This window comes from Narcine bancroftii, chromosome 2 (assembly GCF_036971445.1).
Source record: "Narcine bancroftii isolate sNarBan1 chromosome 2, sNarBan1.hap1, whole genome shotgun sequence".
In the NCBI taxonomy this organism is placed as follows: Eukaryota; Metazoa; Chordata; class Chondrichthyes; order Torpediniformes; family Narcinidae; genus Narcine; species Narcine bancroftii.
Genome location: NC_091470.1, coordinates 297,326,035 through 297,345,081, shown reverse-complemented (window position 1 = coordinate 297,345,081; position 19,047 = coordinate 297,326,035). Strand labels below are relative to the sequence as shown.

Here is a 19,047-nt window from a genome sequence, read left to right as displayed (position 1 = left end):
AGTTCAACCCCCCACCAGGCCCTCAAGCAGTAGTTGTGGCCCAACTGCAACGTAACAACCGCTCAGACAAATAAGAGTGATTACTATTTCTACCACCACAGATGGGGCTGTTACACCTGGCAGTGTGTCCCTTCATGCTCATACCCCAACACCAAGACAAGCACGATGGCGGGAAACAGACAGGCAGGCTACCAACAATGGCCTTGGCACACATAAAGGCCTACTCTACCTCAGGGACCAATAAACAGAGGGATTTCCTAGTCAACACGGGCACAGAAATAAGCCTCATTCCACCGACATATTTCAATCTCAAACACAATTCCAAGAGCTTTCCCTGACAGGCAGCTAACGGTTCCTCCATTTCAAATTTTGGCTCCCATTTGGTCACAGACCACGCTGCGAATACGATTTTCCACTGGAAGTATACGATTGTATCTGTGGGACAAGCCCTACTTGGAGCAGATTTCCTTCGGGCACACGAGCTCCTGGTGGACATGAACAGATGCCGTTTGGTTAACACTATCACGTTCCAGTCATATCTCCTTACTCTATGACAACATTACTTTCTACTGTTAGGAATTTATGCTCTGGACCTTAACGAATATGCCCTCCTACTGGCCAAGCACCTGTCACTGTTGGTGCATAACTTCCTCGATGCTAAACCAGCACATGGCGTGGAACACCACTTCGAGACCACCAGGTCACAGGCACGGTGCCTCCCGCAGGACAAATTCCTCCAAGCCAAGACTGAGTTCGCTGCAATGGAGGAGTTGGGTTTCATCTGTTGTTCAAACAGCCCCTGGGCACCCCCATTACACATGGTCCAGAAGAATTCTGGCAATTGGCACCCATGTGGCGACTATAGATGACTCACAACCCCACCATCCAGATAGATACCCCATCCCACACATCCAGGATTTCACCATGAGGCTCCAGGGCTGCAGGATTTTTTCCAAGGAGGACCTTCTGAAAGGGTACCGTCAGATTCCGGAGCATCCCAATAACATCCCGAAATTGGCCATTATTACACCTTTCGGCCTTTTCGAGTTCCTTCGGATGCCTTTCGAACTAAACGACACACTCCAGATGTTTCAGCGTCTCATGGATGTGGTTGGCTGGGACTTCGATTTCATCTTCCTCTACCTGGATGACATTCTCATCACTGGCCCTGATGCCAGCACACACAGGACGCACCTGTCTCACCTTTTCAACAGGTTGCAGGAGTTCGGACTCATGATGAACCTGGCTAAGTGGCAGTTTGGCCTGGAAACTATTGATTTCCTGGGAAACCGTATCACCCGAGAGGGGGCACACCGCCGCCAGATAAGGTGGAAGCCATCCAATGTTTCCCCAAGCCGAGCACAATCAAAGGCCTACAGGAATTCCCAGGGATGGTGAACTTCTATCATTGTTTCCTCCCGGGAGCGGCTACCCTCATGCAACCCCTATTCGATCTCATCAAACTCAGCGACAAGGCGCTCCAGTGGACACACAAAACCGTTGAAATCATTCCAGGCAATCAAAGTGGTACTAGTGGAGGCCACATCTTTGGCCCATCCAGACTTTTCCTTCCCTCTGGCCCTTACCGCAGACGCGTCAGACAGAGCGGTCAGCACAGTGCTGGAGCAATGGGTCGATGAACAGTGGCACCCCCTGGCTTTCATCAGCAAACATCTCCAGACACCAGAACTCAAGTATAGCATGTTTGTACCTGGCAATAAGACATTTCTGGTACATTAGAAGGCAGGATTTTCATCGCATACACAAACCACAAACCACTCACCCTTGCTCTCAGCAAGGTCTCAGACCTGTGATCAGCGAGGCAACAAAGACATCTCTCCTACATTTCGGAGTATACAATGGACATTCGCCATGTCGCAGGCAAATCCAACATGGTAACAATGCGCTGTCCAGTCCTGCCATCGCTGCTACCTCAGGAGGGCTCAATGTTGCTCAGCTAGCCAAAGACCAAGCAGAGGATGCGGTCATCCAGGCCTACCAGATCACCATCAACAGCCTGAAGGTTAGTGATTTCTGTCCTTCTCCGGGGAGCCCAACTTTACTGTGCGACATGTCTACAGGCTTCCCCAGACCCATCCTGGTGACAGCGGTGTTCAACCAAATGCACGGTCTGTCACATCCTTCCATAAGATTCATGGTCCATCTGCTGTCTGATAAGTTCGTGTGGCACGTCCTCCACCATGATGTAACCCTGTGCGCTAAGACTTGCTTGGACTGCCAATGCACCAAAGTGCACAGATATACCAGGGCCCTGCTCCAGAGCTTTGATCTGGTAGAGCAGTTTTGACCATGTGCATGTGGACATCGTCAGCCCGCTCCCCATGAGACAAGGTATGCGGTATTTATTCACAGTAATCAACCATTTTACCTGTTGGCCGGAAGCGATACCCTTGCCCACATGCAACACAGAGATGCGCCAGAGCCTTCTTATCCACTTGGATCGCAAGCTTCAGAGTCTTGGCCCATATCACCTCAGACAAAGGGGCCCAGTTCACGTCCTCACTCTGGGCCAACCTGGCAAACTTCTGCAGCAACCAGTTACACCACACCACAGCCTACCATCCTCAGGCAAAATCTTTTCCATTGCCACTTGAACGCAGCCCTGAAAGCTCGACTACAAGGCCCTAATTGGATGGATGAACTCCCATGGGTGCTTTTAGGATTTCCCACAACACCAAAAGAAAACCTACCAGCATCGTCAGCTGGGATGGTGTATGGCTCCCCACTTACCATCCCAGGGGACATTCACTTCAACCCACCCGGCCCACAACCCAGTACTCTAGCCATCCTCCAGCGATTGAGGGAACAAACAGGTAAACAGAAACCTCTGCCACCTTCCCGACATGGCTCTCAACCCTGCCACACCTGGCAAACCTGCAGTCCACCAAATTTTTTTTGTTCAGAGAAGACAGCAAGGGACACCCTACAATGCCCATACGAAGATCCATTCAAGGTGTTGCAGCGTGACAGTGTCATTTTCACTTTGGACATTGGCGGGTGGCAGGACAGGTTTACTATTGACTGCCTCAAGGCAGCGCATCTGGACTCAAACCAGCCCGCCCCGGATCCCCAGGTCAGGCACAGAGGCTGCCCGGCCAAAGATAGTACAGTAACTTGCTTAAGGGGTGGCAGAGATTCTGGGCAGGGGGGAAGGGGTGTAGTGGCCCAAGCAATCATGCAGTTAGATGGGCCAAATCGCTGCCCCAGTCATCCAAAACAAGATGGCGTGGACCCTCCTTCCCTTCCGAGGAGAAGCCCGCAGTCGGTGACATGCGTTGTCCAGGGGACGGTGCCACTTCCATGTTGCATGCCGCTGGATGGGGAGTGAAGCTGCGACATGCTGACATCACTTCCTAAGGCCAGCGTGTGCCTCACAGGAAGTGGGTGGTCTCCTCAAGCAGCACGAGTAATTCAAAATAAAGTTCAGTTACTGGTTCACCTCATGTTGTGTAGGCATCTCCCATTTCGGTAGCACTGCCGTTAGCAGACGCTTCAAAGGAATGTTTGCATTCAGAAGAAAAACAGAATTGAAAATTAGAAAAGTTTTGTTTGAAACTTGATATTTTTGAAATCTCTAACAATAATTATCACATGAATGCTGAGAATTAATTTTCAGCACCAAAGAGAATGTGAGGCAATATTTAACAACTATGACCATGTGGTAAATTTTGTGCTTCTCCAAGATCACCTATAGAATACACAAGGGCCAACTATCTATTTCAGTTTATTCTCAGTCCCCAGGTCAGGTCCCACCTTGTGAGTCTGGCCCATTGCAGCTTCCTTCCTACTGTCAGTGGCTGACTATCGTGTAGTCTCAACTCCAGTCTCATCAATTATCAAAGCAGGCATTGAAATCTCCAGCCACCCACAGAAACTGGGAAGGAACTTCCAAAAACACTTGGGAACCATCAAAAATTTTATTTACTTAAAAATGGAAATTAAAACTCTCACAATCACTTAAACCTAATGACAAATCAAGTAGAAAGGTTCATGCTGTAGACATCTGTTTCTTCTTATAGATTTTGATGTGTTTACTGCATTTGTGCTGGGGTCAAATTAGTATAGTGTGGAATTTTATGCTGTTCTAATGGACTCCATGTGGAGACCACGAGAGAACACAGAGACAGCTATCAGCAAAGCTGCATGATAGAAAATATCATTGTTAGTTTAAGCCCACATCAATGTTGAACTTTAAGGTTCCAAGGAGAGATGTGAACAAGTCCTGGCAGAAGTGTTGGTGTCGTAGATAATATACCAATTATTGAAAAGATTGTGTATTTTTGGCAATTACTGTGGTGAATTTCTTTGTACCTAGAGTGAAACTGTAACTTTACATGCCCCGATTTAACGCAAATTCGGATATAATGCGATGAGACATTGGACAATGATATACACAAGGTATGCACTGCTTAAAGTCTGCATTCTGGGGGGCATGGCAAGATGGCATAGAAGAAAGACTGGATTGTTAAATACCTGATTTTAAAAAGTATAAAAGTGGTTAAAATGTTTACAGTTTTTTCAATAACTGTGATTCATCATGGCTACCAATGTGAAGAAATCTAAAACTCAACATCAGAAGAAACTACCATATAAAAGTATTGATGATCTGAGGCCTACCAGCACAGCTGAATCCACGGAGTCATTGTTGGGAGTCTCCAAGCCTCGGAGAACTCCTGCCGGTTCAATCTTGACCTTGGCGCCGATCCTGCAGTTGCAAGATGGTGCCGGCACTTTGGTGAGTTTGATCGTAGCCGACCCGCGTGCATGTGAAGCCATGCGCGTGGGTGGCCCGACCGACAAAGGGGCCCATGACATTGCCAGGTAGCCCGGGGATGCACAGTGCACTGTCAGAGGATGCTCCTGCACGTCCGGCGGTTCTGCCGGGCATGCGCAGAGCATCCCAGGTCTGTGACCTTTTGGAAAAAGTGTGGGCTGTGGGGATGCCGGTGTCGGGTGTCCAGACCCACAACCACACAATCAAAGGACCTATGGTGACTGAAGGAGAAGAGGAACTTACCTTATTGGAATTTGCCCAGGAGGAGGGGCCTGAAGTTCAAGAAGGTAGACCTCAAAAACTGGCTATGGAATCTGGATTGGACTCAGTATTCACTGTTTTGGAAGGGATTGCTTCCCAAATGGATAATATGTAAAAACAAATGTCAACTCAAATGACCCAAGGATTTATGGAGGTGAAAACAAAAATGAATACTTTGGGCGAAGAAATGTCAACTATGAAACAAGAAATGACTAGTTAAGAGTGATATTAACAGATGTATAAAATTTGTTAATATTGTACAAGATAATTTTTTAAAAATTGAAACAGCCTTTTCTGAATGTCAAAATCAGGTGGAACGCAATAAAGAAAAAGTGGAAAAAGTAGAAGGTTCTTTTGTAGATTGGGGGATTCAAAGAAGGGATTTATTGATGAAGAATGATTCATTGGAAAATCAAAGCCGGAGAAATAATGTGAAAGTAGTTGGTCTTCCAGAGGACTTTGAAGGTTCTGATCCAATAAAAAAAATTTAAGCATTGGATCCCAGAGGTACTGGTTAAAGAGCTTTTTCCTAAAGGTTTGGAACTGGATCGGGCCCATAGAGCGTTGAGGAAAAAAAACACTTCCAGGCCAAACACCGAGGGTGGACTTTATTCGTTGTTTGAAATATCAAGATAGAAAAATGATTCTATGAATGGCTGTACAGAAAGCATGGCAGAGTCAAACCCCGCTGATGATTAAAAATAATAGTGGTTTTTTTGAGTCAAGAGGTTATTAGAAGACGACAGGAATTTAATTCGGCTAAGGATGTCTTATGGCGAAAGGGTTATAAGTTTGCTTTTCATTATCCTGAAATTTTGAAGGTTATGGAAACTTTCAATCTAATTTTTTTGAGAATGATCACAACGCTTTGTTTTTTGCTAATTCATTGCCAGAATTGCGAAGAAATGGGTGGTTTTCACCACTGTATCCTAAGACGAGGATAAATGGAAATGGAAATGGGAATGGGGATGGAAAGAATGGAAAGAAAGAAAAGCTGACACGAAGTCTTCTTGACATTGAAGATCCGGAACAATCATTGGGCTTGGAATCATTGGGTTGAATATATTTTCTATATTTGAGTGTTTTTAATTACATAATGAATATGTATCTGGCGGGGGGTGGTAAATGACACTGAAAGGTTTGACTGTCATCTGCCACTAGTGGGCTTACCGCACCCAGATTTTTAGGGTGTTACTACCTTTGGGTGGTTTTTATATTTTTTGGGGTATTTAAAACAAAAATTATTGAGGGGTGGGTTTTGTTTTTTTTTAATGTTTTTGAAGGATTATAAAGGGGAGTGTTACCCACACTCCTGTTCGGCTCCGAATCATGGGTCCTCTACCGGCATCACCTACGGCTCCTAGAACGCTTCCACCAGCGTTGTCTCCGCTCCATCCTCAACATCCATTGGAGCGCTTTCATCCCTAACGTCGAAGTACTCGAGATGGCAGAGGTCGACAGCATCGAGTCCACGCTGCTGAAGATCCAGCTGCGCTGGGTGGGTCACGTCTCCAGAATGGAGGACCATCGCCTTCCCAAGATCGTGTTATATGGCGAGCTCTCCACTGGCCACCGTGACAGAGGTGCACCAAAGAAAAGGTACAAGGACTGCCTAAAGAAATCTCTTGGTGCCTGCCACATTGACCACCGCCAGTGGGCTGATATCGCCTCAAACCGTGCATCTTGGCGCCTCACAGTTTGGCGGGCAGCAACCTCCTTTGAAGAAGACCGCAGAGCCCACCTCACTGACAAAAGGCAAAGGAGGAAAAACCCAACACCCATCCCCAACCAACCAATTTTCCCCTGCAGCCGCTGCAACCGTGTCTGCCTGTCCCGCATCGGACTTGTCAGCCACAAACGAGCCTGCAGCTGACGTGGACTTTTACCCCCTCCATAAATCTTCGTCCGCGAAGCCAAGCCAAAGAAGAAATATATTAGTACTTAGTAAAAATGTCTACTTTGAATTTTGCAACTTTTAATGTTCAGGGATTAAATAATCTAATTAAGCGAAAGAGGGTATTGGCTTATATTAAAAAAATGAAAATTGATATTGCCTTTTTACAAGAAACACATTTGACCGAAAAGGAACATTTGAAATTGAAAAGAGATTGGGTTGGACATGTGTTTTTTTTTTCCTTTTAACTCTAAGGCAAGATGGCGATTTTGATTCATAAAAAATTATCATTTGATTTGGAATCTTCAGAGGGAAATGTAGGTGGAGTTTTACGGGTGAATTGTAAAATTTTTGCTGAATCTTGGACTTCGCTTAATCTTTATGCATCTAATATAGAAGATGAGCGGTTTATTTCAGAAGCTTTATTATTGTTATCTCAAGTTAATGACAATATTTTAGTTGGGGGAGATTTTAATTATGTTTTGGAACCTTTGTTGGATAGAAACCTGAAGAGTATAAGGAAATTAAAGATGGTAATACAGATCAAAGCATTGATGAAAGGTTTAAATCTGGTAGATGTTTGAAGGAAGGTTAATCCTACAGAGAAAGATTTTTCTTTTTATTCATCACGACATGATTCGCTTTCTAGGATTGATTTTTTTTTGGTATCAGCACACCTACAGGGTAGAGCACTGCATGTTGAATATAAAAGTAGAGTTCTATCAGACCATTCATTATTACTCTTTTCCTGCGAAAGTTCAGAAGTGGTACGTTCGTCATATAGATGGAGGTTTAATGTAATGTTATTGAAAAAAAGTTTGTTACTTTTGTTAAAGAGCATATCTCTTTATTTTTCACTGAGAATATTAATTCTGTGGATAGTCATTTTGTAGTATAGGATGCATTAAAAGATTATTTGAGGGGACAGGTTATTAGTTATTCTACGAAAGTTAAGAAACAACATATGGCAGAAAATTTAAAGTTGGAAAATCAGTTTTATTCATTCTATCAAAAATTATATACTTCTGAGCGGAAGCAGGATAATGGTTCTATTGGATCTTATTTATCCAAATTAAGGTTACTGGTACTAGATGAGAAAGATGTTCAGAAATTGGAATCTCCATTTACAGATTTTGAAATTAAGGAAGGTATAGAGGAAATGCCAAATGGAAAGTCCCCAGGGGTTGATGGATTTCTTGTGGAATTTTATAAAATTTTTAATGATGATTTATCTAATGTATTTGGAGATGTGTTAAAACAAGTTACTGAAGAACAGAAGTTGCCGGAATCTTGTTCAAGTTCTTTAATAACTGTTATTCCAAAAAAAGATAGAGATCCATTAAAAGTGTCTTCATGTAGACCTATTTCTTTATTAAATGTAATTATAAAATTATAGCCAAGGTATTAGCTAATAGACTTTCTATGTACTTAACTAAGTTGATACATACTGATCAAACAGGTTTTATTAAGAACAGAAATGCATCAGATAATATTCTTCGATTAATTACTTTGGTCAATGCATACCGAAAGCAGCCTAACCATCCTATGGTGGTTGCACTAGATGCAGAAAAGGCTTTTGATAGGGTTGAGTGGGATTTTTTTTTATTTAAGGTGTTAGAAAAATTTAAATTCGGCCGTTTTTTTTATTGGTTGGGTTAAAGCTTTATATTCGAACCCGATTGCTAGGGTGGTGACAAATGGTCAGATCTCTTTACCATTTAGGTTGACTCGTTCAACTCGGCAGGGTTGTCCATTGTCACTAGCCTTGTTTACATTGGCTATTGAAGTATTAGCTCAGACTATTAAACAAAATGATGAAATAAGAGAGATGAAGGCTATGAATGAAGAATATAAGATTAATTTCTTTGCAGATGATGTACTGATATATTTGACAGAACCGGAACGATCATTGAAGCAGTTACAAGAGTGTTTGTTGAAATTTGGAGAACTGTCAGAATATAAAGTTAATTGAAATAAAAGTGAAATCTTACCAGTTGGAATGGGAGATTATTCAGAATTTAAAATTATTACAAAATTAAGGTGGACAAATAAAATATTTAGGTGTGCTTGTAGATGTTAATTATCAGTCATTGCATCAGTTAAATTATGTGCCTATATTAAAATGGATTAAAGCAGATTTGATTAAGTGAAAAGATCGTCCATTGACTTTGATTGGGTCAATTGTATTAAAATGAATATTTTCCCCCTGAATTCATTATTTATTTCAGTCAATACCATGTTTACTTTCAAAAGGATTTTTTTTCAGGATTTAAATAAGGTAGTGAGGGAGTTTTTATGGAAAGATAAATTAGCTCGAGTGGCATTGTATAAACTTACATGGAAATATGCGTTAGGTGGACTTCAGTTACCACATTTTCAAAATTATTATGAAGCAGCCCAGTTGAAGTCTATTAGCAGGTTGATGGATTTAGATCAACCTCCTGGGCTAAGGTGGAAATGGCATGCATTTCTGAGGTCGAGGAACATTAATTTATATTTCGTTGGAAATTGAGTTTGTTACAGGAATATAATATGCCGGTATTGAAACATTTGTTAAAGAAATCCTATTTTTTAAAACATAGGGTTTTGGGATCAAAAGATAAATTATCAATTTTAACTCCATTGTATAATAACCAATTTATTTCTTTTTCAATGTTTAATATTTATTTAAAGAGTTGGGATTTTAAGGGTATAAAGACAATACAGGATTGTTTTGACAAGGGATAATTTCTTACTTTTAATCAACTGAGAGAGAGATTTGATATATCTGTAAATTATTTGTTTGTGTATTACCAACTTAGAGCCTTTGTAAAGGATAATTATGGTAGAGAGATGAATTTACCTACTTTGTCGAGATTTGAGTCTTTGATTTTCTCTGTACCAAAGAAAGGTTATATTTTCATTTGTGTACAATTTGTTACAAGATAATATGGATAAACCAGATTGGGATAAATCTGAACTTAAATGGGAGAGTGATTCAGTCTTTATTTTTCCTGAAGATGATTGGGTGGATATGTAATCAAATTGACTAATGTAAGATATGGAATTGTTAATTATAATTTTTACATCAATTATATTTGACTCTGGAGAAACTTAAAAAAATATGGATTTAGTAATTCAGACTTATGTTTTAGATGTGATTCATGTATTGGAACTTTTTTACATGCTGTTTGGACTTGTGTTAAAGTTCAACCATTCTGGCAAGGAATTAAAGTGGTTTTGGAAAAATTGTATAACTTTACATTACCATTAGACCCAATGATTTTCTTGCTGGGTAATTTGATTTTGTTGAGGGGATTAGGTTTGAATAAAATTCAAATTGCTTTTGTATGTTTGGTGTTATCAGTAGCGTGTAAATGTGTTGGGAGTACTGGAAAGACAATACAGAGATTAATATACTACGTTTCCACAATGAATGAAAACTTGTATTGTTATGGAAAAAATTACCTATAATTTATGTGATAATTATTCTTTTTTTAATTAGCAAATGATCTTTGTATTTGGAATATATGCATTTAGATATACTTTGAATTGTTTTTAACATTTATAATTTTTTTTTGTATATAATTTATATTTTTGGCACCCCGTAAGGGAGCTGGCTGAAGGGGTGGGAGGGCAGGTTTGGGGTTTTTTTAATTTTATTTTTCTGTATTTTTTGAGTTTTTTTTGTTTTTTTATATATATTTGTAAAATTAATTTTTGACAATTATTGGACTGTATGTTATGTTTTTTTCTATCTTTAAATAAAGTTTGGAAAAAAAAGTCTGCATTCCGTTCTTTGAGATAGGGAGTTAAGCAAGCCCATTTTAAAAGAATTGGTATCCGGGCTGGCCAATCTATAGTGCGCATACCTAAAGTGGTGCACCGACTGGTCCAAAGGATTGGGATATGTAATGTTTATCTTGTTTTGCAAGATGACCTGCAAACTCATTGGATCAAATAAATATTTTTCATGTTGGGGAAATCACGCAACATTTTAAAGATGACTCTGCGAGTATAAACTTTGTGGAGACACTCTAAGTGAGGACTTTTATTTAAGGTATCTTGAATATATTTGCAAAATTCATAATATGTGGTCTCTCAATTTTCATCCGCACAGTGGTTGAAGCAATACTCTTGAATGCAGTTCTCTGAAACAGAAATCACTGTGAAGCCCACGACCAATCTCCCCACTCATCCCTCTCCCTCCAAGTCAGGGGTGGCAGGGCAGTGGGAGATGTCAGCGAGGGCCGGCAGAGCAGCAGGGGACAGCAGGATAGCGGGGACTTTTGGGGCAGCGGGAGCTGTCAATGGGGGCTGGCGGGGCAGCAGGAGCTGATGGGGCTGCAGGAGCAGTCAGGGGAGGCCGGTGCGAGCTGGGACAGCCCCACTGGATTGCTTCGACCGTTGGGGCCGATCTCTGTGACTCAAAATGCTCCAGAGCAATGGCCGTCTTCCCTACCCATAATTCCCCACACAGCTGGAACTGTTCTGGGAACCTCAGAGCGGTTCCAGCTGCCTGGAGAATTATGGGTAGGGAAGACAGCCATTGCTCTGCTATGTTTTTATGACAGGCAGTGCTACAGCACCAGTTGCCCGCCTCTATTGGATCTGATGGGCACTATGCGGCGCCTTTAGATACGAATGGGATTCGAGTAGCTTTTTAGGGCTGCTGTCTGAAAGGTAAGTTCTTAGTTTTCCATCCGCTCCTGTAGCCGGCCTCAAGGTGGAAGCCAGACATGAAATGGCCTAGTGCCAGGCTTTTGCTGGCAAGAGAAAGTTCTACTGTAAAATGTGTTTGCCAAGTTTAATCTAATCTTGCATATCTTATAAAAGTGTCTTTTGTGTTAAAATGGAACATTTGTTTAATAGACTTTTAATAAAAAAATACCATGTTTGTAATAAGAAATATACAAAGAAACTTGTTCCTATTTATGCATATGGATTGATACAATGAAGTGTCTATCAATGTGTAAACTATATCTGTCTATGATAAATGCAATTAGGTTGTCTTTTTTTTTTACATCAAACCCATAAGAGATCCCAAAAACTAGCTAATCCATAATCTGTACTCTGGGCAGTTTGTTTAAATGCTGTATTTTACTGGAAAAACATGAATTGGGGAAGTGAAGTAAGCTTTATTTTTGTAAGACAGTTCTCTTCTCTTGAAAATTATAGTATCAAATAAAAAGCCTTTGGAACCTGTAAATACAATAAATGAGGAATAAAACTGTAAAAGCAAAGTGGATAAGAGAAATACAATACACATTCAAAGCAAAGTGGATAACAGAAACGCAATACACATTCAAATCAAATCAAATTACAAAGAGTTATTTTATTCTGAATTATGACACCACTGTCCTAGGTCTTCAACAATGACGAGATGGAGTACAAGAAGGAGATAGATAGCATAGCATCATGGAATGAACAATATGCAGGAGCTGCTCAGACTTCTAGATAATTGGGGGACAGGTGGGGAGAGGGTCACATACCTCCCTGTTTATATCAACAGTGCTGAGGTGGAGATGGTGGAGATCTTCAAATTTCTAGGACTGAGTATCAGCATCTAACTATCCTGGTCCAACCACGATGATGCCATGGCCAAGAAAGCACACCAATAACTACTTTCTCAAATTTGGCATGTGTTCAGTGACTGATACTAATTTTTATAGATGCATCATAGAAAGTATCCTGTCAAGATGCATCGCAGCTTGTTGCAGGAACTGCTCTGGCCAAGATTACGTGAAACTGCACAGTTGTTAAAGCAGCTCAGATCACAACAGATTAACTCTCATCCATCAATTCCACCTACACCTCCTGCAGCCAAATATATTGAAGTACCCACTGCACCCAGTTCAAACTCTCTTCTTCCCCCTTCCATAAGGCAGAAGATACACAAGTTTAAAAACACAAACCTCCAGATTCAAGGGCAGTTTATTTCCTGTTGTTGTCAGAGTCTCATAGGTAAATGATGTCGACTCTGCAAGGTTTAATGGTACTTTCCTCCATCTCTTGTACTTTACCCAAATAACATTATCTGCTGCACTTATCGACTTCCTGTAACACTACATACTGCACTTTTATTTTATTATTGCACGATCTTCTGGACTTAAGTATGAGTTGATATGTCTGGTTAGCATGCAAAACAAGCATTTTCAATGCATCTTGGTATGCGACAAAAAAAAAACAATTGAATTCAATTTGAAATACTGTTCAATGTCCCACCTGTGTAGACAAAGACAGAAGTACTTGTACGTGGAAGTATTAAATGGGAGTCTGCCAAATTGTTTGAGAGCTGTTGACTCTAAAAATAAATCCTTTTATATTTCCACTTTACAGTCCAACAAAGGAAATATCTCCCTCATTTGCTCCCCTGCAGTCATTTTAATGAACTGGAAATCTCACTATGTCCTCATTGCATCATCATTAATGAGGTACAGCCAGATACCCAATAAGGTGTCAGAGTTTCATAGCTGGTTAAGATGACCTTAAGAATATTCTTATTTAACTGTGTTCATAATTGTACCTTGCAAACTTCCATAAAATGATAGGAAAAACTACGAAGGAATATCTGTGAGCTCATTTCTGCTGAATTATTTAATGATCATTATTCATGAATAATGTGCAGCCATTTTAATTTATGAATGAACATTAAAGTATCAAGCAAATGTCTTCCTGCTCCATTACACTTTCCTTGAAATACATGCACTACACAAGTATATTACACAGCAGTATCTTAAAAGATGAGTTTGTTAGTTATGGTTCAAAATGGAAAATACCTTTTTTTAAATGTAGACATACAGCACTGTAACGAGCCAATTCAGCCCTCCAAGTCCATGCTGTCCAGTTTGCACAATTTACTCTGCTTCAGTCTTTGATCCTGGGAAAAAAGGTAAATTCTGTACAGACATCTTGCTTTTAAGCAGGTCAATTCCTTCCTTATATACCCATGCTCACTGATGAAGGGTGAGGCCTAAGCACAGCCCAACTTGTTGACCGCTCACAAATTTAGGCACCAATTTCGATTCCAAGTCTGTAAACCACCCCCAAGCCTCAGTACTCGAGATCCTTTTTCCTGCAAGGGTAGACTCAGTGTGATATTGTCACTCTTTACTACTTCATTTGCAATTGGGCACTATTTACAGTGGCCAATTAACCCAATGACCTCTCCAGCTTCGGGATATGGGTGGAAACCAGAACACCCAGAGGAAACTGAAATGGTAGCAGGAAGAACATGCAAACTGCCAACAGAAAATGCCAGAGGTCAGGACTGTGAGAGATGGGAAAATTGACCTAAAATTATGAACATGGAAGAAACTAAAGTTCATCAGTAAAATGGCTGAAACCAGTTCAAACAGGATAAGTTTGGGGCTTAGGATGCAGGAAAGCAGAGTCAGCACGATTAACATAAGAATCTTCTATCCTTTGTGACAAGACCATAGGACTAAGATAAGGAATGGTAAGGTACAATAGAATGTAGGAAGTTGAGGTAGTCTGGATCAGATAAGGGTCTCCTAGCCCTGGACAGAAGTACCAAGTCATACATTTCTAATTAGCTAACCATACACAGATTTATACATATGAAATTAGCCAACCCTAGATAGAATGAGTCAACTCTGCATATCAAGAGACTGTAGCCCAGAGAATCAGGAAGGTGTGAATAAGGACAATGACATGAAGGGACACCGACAGGATAACCCCCCCTGGTTCTCCAAGTATACTGAAATTGCACGTAGGCAGGCAGGATTGCCTAATGCCAAACCTCTCCAGCAGGAGGCAGAAGAATGTAAGGGGGAGGGTATTCCTACACTGAAATCAACTGTATAAAAGTTGGGTGAGCCCCAGTGTGTGTGTGTATTCCCAGGGTAAGGGGAAGCACCCAACTTTGCATTGTTGTAGTAATAAATGTTCTTTGTTCTCAATTTTTGTCTCGAGCAATTTCTTTAAAGGTACTTTAATTCCTAACAAATGGGGGCTCGTCCGGGATCACACTCCCTCCACTGACAGAGTACCCCGACGACGAGAGTAGGTGCACCCCGGCTGATTCAGCTGGACTCACGGGCGACGGGTGGCTGGTCAGTGGAAGAAGCGAGTGATATCCGAGAAGAGGCATTGAGAACAAACGGCGGAAGGACGCGCGCTAGAGCAGTACTGCCAGAACTCGGTAAGAGTATTTTACTTGTTCCTAAGTATGGGAATAGCGGGCAGTAGAGATGAGAGTCCTGACACAGGACGTGACCACCAGATAGCTACGTACAGCCCGCTTGGGATGATGTTATCTGAGTGGGGCACAGGAAAGACCCGCGGTAAAGACAAACTAGCGGGCAGTAGAGATGAGAGTCCTGACACAGGACGTGACCACCAGATAGCTACGTACAGCCCGCTTGGGATGATGTTATCTGAGTGGGGCACAGGAAAGACCCGCGGTAAAGACAAACTGACGACGGTCAGGTATTGTTGTAATGAATGGGTGGGATACCCGGTTAAAGGGAGCTCCGTGTACTGGCCAAAATTCGGATCCGAGGATGAATGGATGTGTGAAGCTTTGAACTTATGGCTCTATCAAAACCAGCCAGACAATGTTGAGAGCAGGGAATATGCAGCCTGCTGGCTCAAGGGATCCATTGAACAGCTGGTTTTGAATGAGAAAGAATCCAGGGATAAGAGAGAGGAGGAACCTCTTGTCCCTGAATCACAGGGTTGGGATGTGTTACATTCCCTCCCTCCACCCTATGTTCCTCCTATGCCGGCTCCTATCTTTCCTTCCCCTCCTATGACCTACCCTTCTGCACCTTCCCCACCTCCCCCACCACTAGAGAAGAGAGCAGGAGTGGTATGATAACTTGCTCACAAAGCACTCGATTACCACCTCTGTTGGCAGGAGAGAGAGGTAACTTTAATTCAGAACAGCGTGAGACTCTTCAGGAAGAAAGGGCAGAACCCTTTGATTCATTTCCCAGGGAGCAGGAACCCAGACCTAATAAGCTAGAAACCAATTGGATGAGACCACTGTGGGAAGTTCCCATGGGAGAGGGTCTCGGTTTCGTAAATGTGCCCCTGACCAGTACTGAAGTGTGTAACTTTAAGAAAGAGCTGACCTCCCTGATAGAAGATCCCCAGGGATGTGCCGAACAGTTAGACCAATTTTTGGGACCAAATATATATACAATATGGGGGTCTCGACATAGAATCCCCAGCAGGGGAACAATTGGTACTAACAGGTTTTGTTACCAACTCAGCCCCAGACATTAAGAGAAAATTACAAAAGACAGAAAATTGGCATGAGCAGGGAATAACCCAGCTTCTACAGATCACACAAAAAGCATTTGTCCAGACATCTGAGGATAAGCAGAAAGCAAAGGCTAACATTTTGATGCAAGCAGTTAAAGTAATAGTAGATGAGTAACATGAAAAAAAAAGGCAGGGACTGTGTGCCAGCTCCTGAATGTTGGGAGAAGTGCAGGGAGTGGGAGAGTAGAGACCAGAGATAATTTCATAAATCACGACTTCCCACTTCAGTCACTGACCAATATTGATTAAAATTCATGCTAAAAATTAAATGTCATAAATGATCGTTTTTCAATACTGTAGAATTAGCGAATTTAACTACCAGTTAATTCCAATTTATGAAATAAATTGTATTTAAATGTGATTTTGCACAGGGAGTACCTGAGAGTTGAGTGATGTTATAACATTTGCAGGGAGAAATGTTTGCGCAAATAGGGTGAGTTCTATACATCTTAACTTTAAGTGTATGTGAGATAAAGAAAGGATCTGATGTGTAAAGTGGCTGGATCAGCCAGTTGAAGGGGGAGTGTGCATGTCCCTTTAAGTACACTGTGGCACTTGAAATTGAGGCTTCAGGCTCTTGTCTTGCAGTTAGAGGTATGGAGCCCTATCAACACATTTAATACATTTCTTCTACACATTCAGCAGTCAAGGTCCGTGAGTTTAAAGATCACCCACTTCTGGAGAATAAAGATACCTCTGGGGATTCCTATGGGGATTCCTATAAGTTTAATCATTCATTTCTCTGGTGCATTTTCCTCTGGAGTGAAATTAATGCCTCAGCACAATTTCTCTGTATTGCCGCTGTTATTTAATTCATGATAACTTTCCCCCATTCATCAGGTTTATATTTAAATCCGGTAGTGCGGAAGTTACATTGTAAATAATCACGGAGGTAAACCCTGCGCAACTGGATTCAGCTTAATGGAGAAATAAACCTGCGAACTGGTCTATGGTGCTGTGTGAGTATTGCAATAGGTGGAATATGATTTAAATTGGTGGCATAGTTCAGAACAATTGGGTGCATAAGAATAATAATATCATTGAGAACTCACAGATCTTGTACCAGATGCTATTCAGTACATCTTGACTTAAGGACTGGAGAAATTGGCATGTTAGAATGAGATTGGCATGGTACCAATATTTCTTGATTCAATAATGACTCCACAAGCTCCAGGATTCATGCAGCAGAACTTTTAAGTGGAATATAATAGAAACTAGCCTGTACTTAAATTATTGTGTGTGCAATCTTCATAAGAACATCTTTAACTTTTTTTGGTGCCTGTTTTACAGACTGTTTTAAATAAGGCCAGCTCCTGTGAGCTGTGGCACAAGGCATTTTACTTAAGGCAGAACTAAAGGTTGAATATGTTTCAAGTTCTCTTGCAGGGGCTCTTGTGCTGCAATGTCTGTTATGTACTCACTCTAACAAATTGGAGGGTTGTGCCCCATACAGACAAGCAGCTCCAACTGCATTTTAATAAGGTCTAACATATTCAAAACCCATGCAAATATGGTTTGTGTTTCATTTTACAATTTTTACACTAACACAAAGGAAAGTCAGATTGTTATTCATTTTATTAAAATCTAGTGATTGGTTATATGTAAAAGCATGGCAAGAGGATCAACTAAAACCTGCCTGGGATGGTCCCTTCTGTGTACTTTTAATTACAGACACCGCAGTAAGAACAAGAGAGAAAGGCTGGACCCACATTCAAAGAATTAATGACAAAGTGCCATAATGTTACAATTTTATTCGTTTTTTTTAATGGTTTATTCAGTTTTGTGTATTTTATTGCTGTTTTCAATGAGCTTTACATTTATCGTGGTTTATTCAGTTTTGTGTATTTTATTGCTGTTTTCAATGAGCTTTACATTTATCGTGGTTTATTCAGTTTTGTGTATTTTATTGCTGTTTTCAATGAGCTTTACATTTATCGTGGTTTATTCAGTTTTGTGTATTTTATTGCTGTTTTCAATGAGCTTTACATTTATCGTGGTTTATTCAGTTTTGTGTATTTTATTGCAGTTTCCAATGAGTTTGACATTTATTGTGGTTTTATTCAGTTCTTCTTGCATTTTATTGCAGTTTTCAATGAGCTTTACATTTTTTGTGTTTTATTCAGTTCTTATTGTATTTTAATGAGCTTACATGTATTCTTCATTGTTGTTTACTAATTTCTTTGGAATATTGTTCGTTAATGTTTTAAGCCCCCCTGGAATAGGGGCAGCAGAGGTTACAATTCAGCTCCTTTAGAATGTAGACAGGGCATAGATTTAATGTATAGTCATAATGGGATATAAGGGATCCCAATACGGACCAGGGGAATTAAACAGCTTTAGTGGAGTACTCTCGATGTTTTAAGTACTTCTGGAGAAGGGGTAGCAGAGGTTACAGATTGTACTGTTTTACAGGCTAGAGAGGGCATAGAGGCAAGGTATTTAGAATACGGATCAGGGAAACACAGTGGGGATAGGCAGTCACACAGTGAGGCACCTGTGTACACAGACTAACCGCAAAACAAACAATGTACATTTCACACAAAGGGGGAAACTAACAAGCTAACCGCAAAACAAACAGACACTTCACACAACCACGAGACACATAATCCCCCACCTGGCTCTCTCTCTCTGATCATCCCTGAAGGGGAACACCTGTTTTCAGGGAGCTGCTGCTCATCTGGTGGTTATATAACGTGGAAAGGAGCGAAGTAGAGTGCAGGGTGTCAAAATCCTCACAAAGGACATGGTGGGACAAAGACAGACAGAATGGTAGTCAGGATTGTACATGTAGCAGAGAGAGAGAGAGTTGACACATATGCTAATGTTA

At 41.2% G+C, this 19,047-nt stretch overlaps 1 long non-coding RNA gene across 6 annotated transcripts in view; it reads right to left on the bottom strand.

Moving 5' to 3' along the window:
* Positions 1–19,047, bottom strand: part of LOC138755456 (uncharacterized) — a 105,172-nt gene that overhangs the window by 77,403 nt on the left and 8,722 nt on the right. For all 6 annotated transcript variants that reach the window (XR_011352308.1, XR_011352310.1, XR_011352306.1 and 3 more), the window contains one exon: positions 13,709–13,809. This is a non-coding gene — a long non-coding RNA (uncharacterized lncRNA). The remainder of the gene's footprint in view (positions 1–13,708; positions 13,810–19,047) is intronic.